The sequence below is a fragment of the Corvus moneduloides genome, chromosome Z (assembly GCF_009650955.1).
Source record: "Corvus moneduloides isolate bCorMon1 chromosome Z, bCorMon1.pri, whole genome shotgun sequence".
NCBI classification, from domain to species: domain Eukaryota; kingdom Metazoa; phylum Chordata; class Aves; order Passeriformes; family Corvidae; genus Corvus; species Corvus moneduloides.
Genome location: NC_045511.1, coordinates 29,213,246 through 29,226,234, shown reverse-complemented (window position 1 = coordinate 29,226,234; position 12,989 = coordinate 29,213,246).

Here is a 12,989-nt window from a genome sequence, read left to right as displayed (position 1 = left end):
CCGGGGCCTTATGTTAAAGTTGAAAGAGCAGAGAGGAAGTTAGGTCTTGTTCATTCAGGGTCTACTGAGCACTGGCTCCTTAGGAACATATACAAGCTGAGGCACAGTGTAATACCATGTGATTACTACTGCAAAATGTACAGACAAACAGCGGTGTAGGGCCAGCTTGTTGTGTTCAATAACTTTCTCCTGAATTTGTTGTCACATTAGAAGATTTTAAATTGAAACTATCGTGACTCAATGTCTTTAAAGAACTGAAAAATTTCCCCAAAGCTCATTGTCATATTGCTTACAAAAAAATCTAGAATAATAATTAATATGTAGGATAGTCTATTCACATTTTGAAACCTATCATGACTTCACTGATAAGTAACTAATATTAGGGGATGACTAACCAAGGTCAGTGTATATTTGACTTGTTTTTTTTCAGTGACCTCATTTGATGACATCAGCCTCATGACAAAGGGTTCACTCAAAAGGACACTTTCATAACACCGTGAGGTCTCCAAGTGTTCACTGCAAATCGCAAACCAATGAACAACAAGGAACGTGAAGTACTTTGTCCTGTAGGTACTTCCCTTGCTCACTGTCAGAAGCTGAGGAAGGTGCAAAAATAGAAGGGCAAGGTCAGGTGACAAGTCGTGACTTGTCTTCTAGTGCATGATACTTTCTAACTGGTGCAAACGTGATGAAGCTTCTCCATCTGAATAAGAGGAACAAGCAGCCTCCCCCCACCCCCACCAATTTACTCTGCACTGTTTAATGAGGTCACTGTCCACTGAGGTCGGCCAGATCTGTGGCTGCTTAGTACCACCCTGTGCAGTAGCAAAAGGATCTGCATCTGGGACATTGCACAGCAGCAAGAAGCAATATTGGGCTGTTCTTGCAAAAGCAGGTACCGTGTGACAGCATCCAGACCTTTCAGGACATCTCTGCACAATATCAGGTGGCACACACAGACATACTTGCACTACTTTGGAGCTACCTGGCTTGCTTATTGAAGTCAGCGTGAAAGTGCTTTTCATTGCTAAGTGTTGCATTATGCTACTACAAGTTCATTGCTTCTCATAGCCATATAAGGTAAAAATCATGTAAAGCAAGTCTGAAGGCATGTACAAACCAGTGGCGCCTCCCTGTATGCAGCATAGACTTTGTTTTCTGTTTTGTGTCAGGGAGGGGTGAAGTTCAGCTTCCCACTGCAGAGAAGAAAAATAGAGCCTCCCCAACAGATTCAATTCTTAGAAGAGAATGTAGGGTAAATTAACTTCTTAGAAGATGAGTGGTGAAGTCATGAGTAAAGGAGTCAAAAAAAGATGAGCAGGTGGCTACAACTTTGTATTTCTTCCCAGAACTTTTGTGTCAGATGGCATTTTAGATGGAGTAATCTCTGGGTCAAGTTTAATATTAAAAATGAGATGGGGGGTGGGAGGGCAGGGAAATGTGGTTCTTCTTTTAACCCATCATGGGTCCTGTGTCAGCAGGCAGAGTTTTCAGTTGAATCACTTTGATCCTGTATCTTCCTGGAGAAAGGACAGTTTTCACACTGGTCAGTTCACGCCATTATTTCCAAGCAGACTCCTGGGGACATTATGGAATTTTGCAGCCTAGAGGAGGTGCTCACTAAGAACTGAGGTTAGACTGTGGTTTTATTGTGATTTGCAGTAACAGGAGAGACTAAGCTCAGCAGAGAAGTACATTAAAATTACATTCACTTTGAAGTCTAAGTAATGTTTTCTATTTGTGCCATGTTTGGTTCCAACAAACCAGTCTCGCTTCTGCAAGCAAGATATGTGGGACATTGTAGGACTGTAAAAAAATAAAAATTTGTGCAGGAAATATTTTTTTGCAAGATCAGTGGCATAACTACCTATAGGTCTGTGTGCATCTCGAAGGTAGATTCTTAGTTGAATATGTATTCAATAAAAATGTTTTCAAGGGCGTGCCACAGCTCCCCTTTAGAATACACAATGGTTGATCTTAAAAAAACCCTCAAAACTCACAGGGAAACACCATAAAGAAATAAATGCTATAAAGCAGTTTTATCCATATAGACATTGTTACCTTACTTTCTATTCTGAGAAGGAACCTACTTCATACTATAATAACCATGATTAAATATGAAAACATCTGCTATGGTTAAAAATATTTGCTTATCCCTGACTGGTCATGTTTAGCAACATGGGGTGGTTTAAAATGATTAAGCATTTAAGAAAAAGAAAAAAAGCGTTGTGCATCAAATACCAAACAATATTATACACAGTGTATCTGCAAACTGTGTCTAAAGGTGAAACATTTTTAAAATACCTCTGATAATAAAAGATTTGTTGAAAAATATGTCTTAAATGTCTTGAACAAAATACTCATTGTGTGTGCACAAAACCTCTCTATTCAGCAGTAGTTCTTGAATTTAGCCCTTGATGGGGTTGAGATGCAGGAAGAGTGAAGGATTTTACAGCAGGGGAGCTGGAATCCATAACAAACACCTTTTTAATATAGGGCCATAATCATGATGTGATTTGGAATGGGAATTTGATTTTTTTTTTCTGAGTGCCTGGAGTTATCACCACATGTGCTAATATTCTCATAAAAAGTGTCTTTAGTGTGCAAGATGTTGAGAACAGATACTGCACCACAAAAACTGCATGGCAGGTTCCACCTCTAGATTTGAGAGCTCCCTTTTGGCAAGTGATCACAAAGCACAGGGTATTGTCTTCTCTCCTTCTGTCAGCAATTATATCCTACTGTGTTTCCTCATTCTTTCCTGATTTGTACATGCTCAGGGCTCCTGCACAGTCAGCCTTTTGAGCACTCAGAAGAATGACCAAGTACCCTTACCAGATGCTTTTGGAAAGCTGCACATACCAATTTTGCGCCAGATTTCCCAGCGTGACAGTCTGTCTCACTTTTGCTCATTCATGCTCTGCAAAACATCCAAAACCAAAGAACTTAAAATTTGTCACAGTGAGTGGCAAACAAGAAAGAAGATGCTTTTTACATGCTTGCTTTGAAAGTGATCAGTTCATTTAAAAAAATTTCCGAGCCACGTATTAAAGCCCTTTTCCTTTTTTAAAATTTTCTTGTCACACAGTCTTTTTCAGAAACAGTGTGCTTTTATCTCTCTGATAATTTCTTATCTTTCTTCTTTTTGTTGTTTTCTTTCTGTGGGACATGTGGTGGTTAGGCTGGAAGGAGAGAAACTTCAAAAACTAGAAACTAGATTATAAATCAAAATAGCACCAAATATGGTTTGGAATAGCAAGTTTTTGCTCTTCTCTCCAGAGAAACAACCTTACTAGCTGCTTTAAAAACCTCTCAGTCCAAATTAAACCCCATTTTTCACCCATTTTAGACACACCAGTAGCCCAGCCAGGATCACTGCATCACTCAGCGAGCAGATTACAACACAACCTAGGCCAAACCCACCTTCTTCTCCCTTTGGATGGCTTCAGTGGAGATGAGTGGTACCTTTTGTGCACCTTTGTGTTGCTCACTGGCCGATGTACCCCAATCAGAGAGATGGGAATTCATACATTTGCTTGCTTCTATTGGCACCTGGGATTGCAATGACAGCTGAGTAAATACTGTGACAATCTTGTTCTGGATGGTTAGTTTTGATATATGCACATGCCAAGAAAAATCATTTACTGTGGTGAGTAAAATGTCTCAAGGCTGTGCTCATGGGTAAAGCGGAAGTGGCAGTGTCACCACAGAATGCCATGCAGACCACCACTCGGTGTAAACTGTGGTGGAAGCTAACACAGGCCTAGGCTAATGGGGCCTAGCTAGGGACCTAGCCTACTGTTTCCCACTTCGAGGTTTTATCCATCACCTCTAAACTGTAAAGTTTGGGAAGATACAGAGCCTACAATTCCATTTCTGTTTGCTTTGTCTGTTTTTAAAGTGCCGTAGACATATTTCTACGTGTTGGAAAAGGCAGCTTAAATAGAACAAGAAGAAACCTTAAAAACAAACACATACTGTAGGGGCTTAGAGCATTATTACTTCTGGGTCATTCTTCTTGATTTTGTCATGAAAAGAGATAGCATTTAGATAGTAATGAAACAAAGTCCACCACTTGCTGGATGAAATTCAAGTCTTGGAGACTACTCTTTAGTCTTCTGCAACCTGGTGAAAACTGCAGTCCTGTGAATTTGGAAATGCTGTCAGACTTCCTTAAGCAATAACACGTGTTGGAGGGAGATGTACGTCATCTTGACACAGCCCACTGTGTTCCTGTTGCTGTCTTTCCCACCAGCTGGGTGTCATTTGAAAATGAACAGAGTAAGATGTCATGGCTACTTCAGTGCCAAATTTATGTTCTTGTGATGCTTGCTTACTCATTTTTTTAGACTTAGAGGTTAAGGACCTTAGAGGTCCTCAGCTGAGGACCTTAATGCAGAAATTCATCTTCCTAAATCTCTTTTAGTACATTACCAGAACAATTTGTATCTTAGAATACACCATAAAGCAAAATATGTCAGCCATGTCTGATTCCTATTTGAATAAACTAGGCCTTCCTATGCTGTGAGCTATTTGCATGCAGAAGGAACTACCACACTGAGTGGGAATTTCACGGAAAAGTAGCTGCATGACATGTTGTGAGTTGAAGAGCTTCTGTTCACTCACCTGACCTTGAATCCTTGGTTCCTTTCTTTAAGGTGTTTGACCACAGCTCTCCCTTTCCAAGTGTGTACTGTGACCACTGGACAATGGCATTGTCTTGGGGTGACTTTATGATGCTGTATCCCCTATCGCCTGCTTATTGCCCAGACATAGTCCTGTGCCTTCCTGTGCCTTTAAGATGGGTCCAAGAGAAAGGGGGGGAAGCTGAGCAAATTCTTCAGCGGAGTTTATGTTCAAGGACACACAGACTCCCCTGTGCTCTCACCTCTGCAGAGCTGAGGGAGCACCTTCCTGCATTTTCCCAGCTCTTGGCGCTGTTTCTCAGGAGATGGATGGAGAGTTAGAATTCTGTGCTTTTTAGCTATCTTCTTGTTCATTAGCTGAAGCAAGGAGTTTTCCTGGGATTGTGGCTTCTTTTTCTGGAACTATTCAGCTTTGCTCCAGTCTGGAACACTGTGACCAGGAGGCCCCACACTGCGGCCTGGAGGGACGCACGCTGCACCCCAGCTCCGGAGAGAGCAGAGCCACACCTACAGAAAGGACTCTGAATCTACCAGGTTTTTCTCCACAATGAGAAGGTTTATTATCTAACATTGTTCATTTTGTGCCTGCGTGCACTTTGCTTGTCAAATAAACAGCTTTTTTCCACTTTCCTCCAAGAAATTTCTTTCTGAACCTGGGTGGGGGAGGGGCTGCTGAAACTTGCCTTCTGTTAGAGGACACGTTCATTTCGGATGTTTCCTCATAATTTGTCTCAAACCGAGACAGGCATCCTCTCCTGTTCCTATCTCCTAGCCCCAGTGCCTCTGGAACTGAAAGGAAAGGCGCCATCAGGTCAGGAGAAAGGGCTTAGGTTCCTATTTTCACAAAGTGGAGCAGCGTCAGTGGGAGAGATTGGGAAAAAAATTGGAATTTTTTTTACATGTTTAAGGATCTTTATGTGGCTATGATTTGTAAGCTGAAACAACAAGGTATTTGACAACAAGAAGACACTGATGCCCTATAGGAGGAATATGAGCAACTTGAGAGTCAGCAGGGGCCAGCTTGAGTTGAAATAGCTTTTCAGATATCCCTAAAGACTAAAAAATTCTCTTCCAGAAAAGAAAATTTAATACAAGTTAGGACAATAGAAAGGAACATAAAATCAACAAAATTAAATCTGAAGTTGGGATTAGTAGTAGTTCTGAAGTATAAATGCTTAAAATTACAAGAACTGATAATAAGGTTTTCTGGTACAGCAGAAACAGAGAGACTGAAAGCAAATTAGAGATTTTTTAAAGCTTATTAAAAGATAGAGAAACCCTGATACTTACATTCCTCATTTCATTTTGCAATGTTTTTTCCTGAGTAAGGTTGTAGGTATTTATGTCTAACTCACTATCTTCAAGCAATAGAGATACGGTGAACAACAATTCCTTTGAAATAAATAAACACTCTAACTGTACACATCAGGTAAGAAGATAAAAAACATAGAGGTTGGGATTGAATTCCAACTTGAGTCTATTCTTTTTTCTGTAGCATTGAACAAACTGCTGAATTTGAATTTATTTTGTTATTTGCATATGCTTATTCTCATTTCAGAGGAGCTGTTGGAAGGATTAGGAAGGAACTTATAAGTATCTTTGCTCTCTCTTTCTCTGTTTTGAAAGACATGATTCTGGGAAGAGATGGAGTTTTATCTCAAGAACTTTTTTTCCATAAATTTCCATGAGGAAATCACAACCTTTCCTAATTTTCTGGTCTATTGGAAAGTCTCCAAACACCACTGGAGAAGTAACCAACACATTAGCAGTTTCGGACCAGATTTATTCCTGTGCTTCACTGATTTATTTGTACTCTGGTTTGTTTTGTACCATAACTGGGTCACTACTCTGAGTCACCATTCTTCATGCAATTCCTTGTGAAAGGATAACAAAATTCTTACTACAAAATAGGAAACAGCCTCTCAGGTTAAAGAACTCCAGGTGTTCCTCTCAGAAAATTTGGGCATGTTTATGACAAACTCACCTGCTGAGATCTGATGTTCATGTGACGGGCTCTGAGCCATCAATTACCACATTTCCTGCGAACTTGCACCTGGGCAGTTTTACTGCACTGCTCATAGGTGCACTAGTTTGGCTTGGCAGTGGTGGCATGCTAAATGGAATTCAAGGGGACTGACTGCATTGTTACAGTCATGACAAACACAGGATTAAGGGTGTGCATTCTCAATTCTTTCCCCTGCAGGTTTTTGAAAGCGATGGTCATGAAAAGACTTAAAAGTTTGGGTATTGCAAGCTCTTGCTACCCACGGGCTCAGCATAGGGAGAGTTTTTATTCTATTCTTCCATCAGAAAAGGGGTTGTGCAGAGGAGCCAGGCTGCAGTGTTGATTAACAGATAAACCTGTAAAATCAGAATGTGTTGTCAGTGCTTCGCATATGTCCTGCAGCAAACATGAAAAAAAGAGAGGGAGGTACCTGTCGGGTGATGCTACTGGAAAGGCTCAGCAACTGAATACCTCTCAGCAGAAGTTACCATGGATTAGTATGTACCAGTCTGAAGAGCAAATCTTGCTTTTTCTCTTCAGCTGCCATATAGATATACTTGTCACCCTTCTTTATCTCCAGAGAATTTTACAGCACCATGAATTCCTTCTCCTTCTTACCTTGTATCCCAGCCTTGTTTCCATCTGTCATCATACCTGAAACAATTAGCATGTCATGTGGTTTCCTGCTCATATCGGCTAGCAGACAGAGCTGAGGTCCAAAAATTTTGAAGCATATGTTGAGGCATAGCCCTATACACCTGAGACAAATTAGGGTTTCATGGAATCACAGAACCATAGAATGGTTTTGGTTGGAAGGGACTTTTAAGACTTTGTACTTTCTTCCCCAGTCACAGGAAGGGACACCTTCCACTAGACCAGGTTGCTCAAAACCACATCCAAACTGACCTTCAACACTTTCAGGGAGGAGAGATCTACAATTTCTCTGGGAAACCTGTGCCAATACCTCACCCACTCTCACAGTAAAGAATTTCTTCCCAATATCTAATCTAAACCTACTCTCTTTCAGTTTAAAGCCATTCCCCCTTTTCCTGTCACTACATGCCCCTGTTAAATAGTCCCTCTTCAGCTTTTCTGTAGCCCCCTTTAGTTACTAAAAGGTGTCATAAGGTTTCCCTGTAACCTTCTCCTCTCCAGGCTGAACAATCTCTATTTTTTCACTCTTTCCTCGTAGGGAGGAGAAGTGCTCCATCCCTCTGATCAACTTGGTAGCATCCTCTGGACTCACTCCATTAGGTGGATGACCTTCTTACTTTGAGGGTCCTAGAGCTGGGAGCTCTGTCTGGTTCTTATGTCTGGTCTCATGTCTGATTCCCTTACTTACACTCATTTAAAAATTTGATGAAGTCCTGAGTTGGAGTAACAGATGCAGAACTTGAAACAGTGCTACAAATAACAAAGGAGTAGGCCCAACTGCAAAAAATTTTCTTTTACATTTTAGGAGCAAAATGGTGACAGTTGCATTTTACATGTATTCAAGATAGAAGGTCTTTCCTCTATCAGGGTTTTATTTACACTGTTATCTAACTTGAGTTTTGGGTTTCACAGATGCTAACACAGCCATAATTTGCCTCAGGGGCAGAATGACTAAGATGTGCACCTGAAAAAAATAGAAGCTGATACAAGAGTGATACTAAAATTAAAGAAACAGATATATAAGCAGGTCAACCATGTAAAATAGATCTGAATTGCCAAACCCAGCATTACTGCTTTTAGATCTGTGTAGGGGAAATTTCTGTAAGTTGTTTCCTGTTGTGAATCTGATGGGCTGTTGAACAGTGTCAATTTATTCCTTTTTGCTTTCAGCTGCTATGCTAACCTCATTTATAAGAACTGCGTTGGGTGAACACCTCTGGGAAGGAGAGAAGAGTATTTCTTGCTTCAAAAGCAACTGAATGTGCTCAAGGAAATATGGTCCCAGAAACTGAGAGATGCCCTGATACCTTTCTAAACCCAGAGGAATGAGCAGGGAACTTCAGAGATGCTGAAGGGAGCAGGATACATTCAAGAAGTTCTAAAGAGTGGTCTTACAGTGAGCTAATTGGAAGAAAAATGTCTCAGCAAGTTCATCTCAAAACTCTGGTAAGCTTGAAATATCATCAGAGAAAGGGCAGCTGAGACTGGTAAGACTGCATCCTTTTAGACTTTCTTCCTATGTTTACAAAAGAGAAATCAATTGTTTCACAGAAGGAAGCCTAGTCATCACCAGTCATTGCTGGGCCAGTGATGTTAGAGTAGTGCTCAGTCATTACTGGATCTCAGAGCCACCTAAAGCCCCAATGAAAGCTTCATATGGTCAGGTGCCAGACAGGCAACTCACCAAAGTCAGCAAGCTGGTATGGTACCTCTAGGAAATATCTGCAGAGGAGGAGGTTTCAGGAGGTGGAGGACTCTGAAAGCTGCCAGCCAGCTGGAAAAGTGCATCTACTCACAGTTCACAGCCACAGATTTCTCCTGGAGTTAGAAAAAGAAGCAGGATTAGGTGACACCTTTTAGGCTGTGTCTCTCTTCCTTCTCTGTCCAAATTCCGACCAGAAGTGTGAAAAACCACGGTTCAATTATTTTTCTTCTGTCACCTGATTTTAACTGAACCTTGAAACAAGTATTTTTCTTCCTTAAATATCTCCTTCTGCATGTTCTCTGCTTTGTCCACAACATGGAGAATCTTGAGGTTGTCCCAACCTGTGCTTTATTCCTGCTTCTGATAATGTGCCATACTTTGCTTCTCCAGAAAAAGGGAGAAAAACTGGAAAACATTGGTAAGCATCTCTATTTTTCTCCTCTCCTTGCTGCTGTGAAATTGGCATTTCAGTATTAAATACGGATTAACACTTTTATTTAAGCTGTGGTTTTGTTTCCTGATGTAAACACTCACAGTTTGCATGCCTCCTATAACGATACAGCTTCATCTCTTCTCCAGTGCCACAGCAAATCTGTTGTAAGGCTGTGTGAGGGAATTCTTGTAATGTTCCTGAATATGTGCGATGAAATGTGTCTACCACAAAAGAGTTAAGTTTTTCCGTCTCTGTGCATATGCTACTTCTGGGGACTTCCTGAAATCTGGGTTCATTTTAGCTAAACTGATTTTTGTTTGCCCTGTTTTAGAAACATTAGGTCCAAAAGCTTTGCTGACTATAAAGTATCAGAAAGGAGGAAACGCACCTGCTCGTGTTTTCCCTAAAATATTCTCCCCTAAATGACTTGAGTAAAGCTGCAGACTTTAACAGCAGCAGAAGCAAGGACTCCTGGATACTGTAAACCTTCAGTGTTGGCTTGTGTTACCTGATGAGAAGACTCTTCTGAGAATAAACTATGAGGTAGTCTTTTCATTTGTCTTTGTTCTGGGAGAAAACCAGATGAAAGAGTTCTCATTTGTTTGCTTTCTGGGTATGTCTAACACTGAATCAGTTCACATTTTTGTTTTGATTTTAAGAGTTAAGAAGCTTCTAGTGATCTTTGCAAAATTAAAATTTTTGCCTGCTAAAAGATACTTTTAAAACACATAGCAGATGCAATTATATTTTATATATATCTTGCTGTGTATATTTGCACAGCGAAGTGTGAAACAGGAAGTTGCAGAGATGCATAGATTTAAAGGGATTTGCTCTTTATACATTGAATAGGGGAATTGATGGCCTGTTTTAGTCATCCATGTCTCAGTGAAGCTATGCCCACTCACTGCAAAGATTACAACCAGACATTCTATTTTACAGCGCAGTTATTCCTCTCTCTTTCTCACCTGTGCCCCGCACACAGCACTATCAATGTGGGACAAACCTGCACTGCCATTACCCCTCCCTCATAAAGTTCTTAATGTAGATGCTCTTTCTAAGCACAGGACAGTACAATGACCACACTGCTCTTGGTAGACAACTCTAAAAAAACCCCATTGCTTATCAACTGAACCACTTTATCATCCATCAGGCTGTTATTCCTGGTGACATGTTTGGTGTACAAGGGTTGGTGTGCCTAGCCTACCTGGCAGGAGGTCAGTCCTGGGAGAAGTTGTGGGTTTGCACCGCCTTATTTGAGGAGCTATGCAAACACAGACATCGTTTGGAGTAAATGTTGGGACAGAAGAGGAGAGCTATGGGTAGGAAGGGAGGACATGAGAAGTAGGGGCTGGAATCTGCGGTGGGAGCATACATAGTGAGGGCAGGGAGACTCTTCTTTCTGTTTTACACATAGTCCATTTATACAAGCATACCAGCCACACCCACATCTCTGCCAGTTTCAGAAAGCTCTCAAAACTCCCACCTGCTGCCTGTTCCTTGGGACTGTAAAATAAAAAGTCATCCCCACTTCCTGTCCCCAGAAGCTGTATTGACTGAACTATGGGCTGCTATCTGCCTTTTTGGAATTCCCCAGTACACACAATTTTACTCCAGAGTAGAAGAATTAGAGCATTTCTGGTTCTGGTCCCTCCTTTGTACTACTTCTCACTGTTTTTTCTTGTTTCTTCTGCCTTTTTTTGAGAGGGTACTACTGTGCTTGCCTTCTTCCCAGCAGACCTAAGTTGTAACATGTCTTTGAAAGGCTGTAGGGCGCTGACTCAGGGCTGATGGCCACACCACTTTGTGTCAGTGTTGACATTACCTGTGTAGATAGGTGGAAAATCCTATCAGCTGGGCTGGTATAAAGACATGAGTTTTAATGGGGTAAAAAATATTAGTCCTTTAAAACAGGGGTCTTCAAGGAAGAGTACATGACCTAACTGGTCTTCCTCTAAGGAAAAATGCAAAGACTAGCAGACGTACTTCCCAGAAGTACCAGGTCTGTCTGGGTTTGAGACATTGGGCCATTTCTGTAACCAGATAAGCCTGAGAGTGGCAGCACATGAAACAGCAGGTGTATTTATGTAAGGTGTGTTCCCCTGGGACAGAAAAAATTAATACAGAGCAATATATATTCTGCTCACTTTTTGTTGTCAATGTGTAAAGACTGCTGCCTTGTTTTCTTCTTTTGGTAACCTGGCTTTTGTTCTCAAAACAAGCTTTTCATCTGGGACTTCACAAACTCTTAGTTTGGTCTAAACTGAGGATTTGCTAATAGTTCCCTGAATAAGGATACCAGTGCATTTGCTTCCTTGACAAGAGTGCCCCCCTTGGGCAAATATTACTATTTCTCCCAAGCTTGGAAAAGTCAGTAATGTTAGGCTTATTGGAGGAGACAGAAGCAGAGAGATGGATACTGTTCATAACAGTAACAATGATTTTCCTGTTAAACTGAACATACTGAAAGCTGTTTCTGAAAAAGTTTGAGGAACCTACTAAGAGATCCTGTGTCACAGAATTTGGGCCTGCAAATAGGCTGCATTAGAAACTTTTTGATTCTTTTCACTGTGCACCTACTTCTATAAAATAAGCTTCAGAGTTCAGAGTTTATTCTCTGCCCGCCAGGCTGCAATCATCCAGTGCATGGATGATTTACTTTTCAGTACTTCTCTACCATGAGGTCTGAAATGATCTGTCATAAATTGTGGAGGCTGGAGGGAATCTTGGAAGTCTCTGGTCCAACCAAAAAGTCCAAGGTGCTATTCTGGCTTGAGCTACACCATATGCACTCAGCTCTGTCTCTTGAGGTTTGCAAGCAGACTCCCTTCATGGACCCCAGAACTGCCTTGTTACCTTATCTTGTTGGCAGCTGCAGGTGTTACTGGTCACTGTCAACAGCCTGAAACCACTCTGGCCACTGCCTGTGTTGGGGGCACACTTTGTGTCCACCATGGAGCAGCTGCGTTCTTACGGTGCCTCTGTGCCAATATCAGTGATGAAGTTACTGAGAAGCTGCTCCTCAGAGCAGCAAAGAGCCGGAGAGTGAAAGGCAATGACCATAGACTGCAATAGGAGATGCTCAACCTGATGAGAAGGAAAAGGCTTTTTGCCCATGAAAACAATACAGGAGGGGCCAAGAGAGGTTGTGCCATCTCCATCCCTGGAGTATTGTTGGCCCCAACAGGATAAAAAAAGCCCTGAGCTACCTGGTTTGACCCCATGTCTGAGTCTGCTCAGCCATGGGGTTAGGCTGGAGTCCTCCCAAGTCCCTGGTGGACTGCATGAACCTGTGGTCCTCAGCCATGTAGGCAGGGTATCTTCAGAAAGTCTGCTGTGCTTCCGTCAGGAACAAGAGTGCTTGTGTGTTCCTCCTGAGGAAGTCAGTTCCCTATTCTCCTGAAAGCCATGCTGTGGTTTCAGCAGATGGCCTCAGAATTAGAGGGGGATGTGGAGAAACACTTCTTGTAGGGCTGAGGAGCTGTCTATCCAACGTGAACTAGCAGCTGCAAGTTGAAATGAACATGAAATGCTATGCTTGAGTTATTT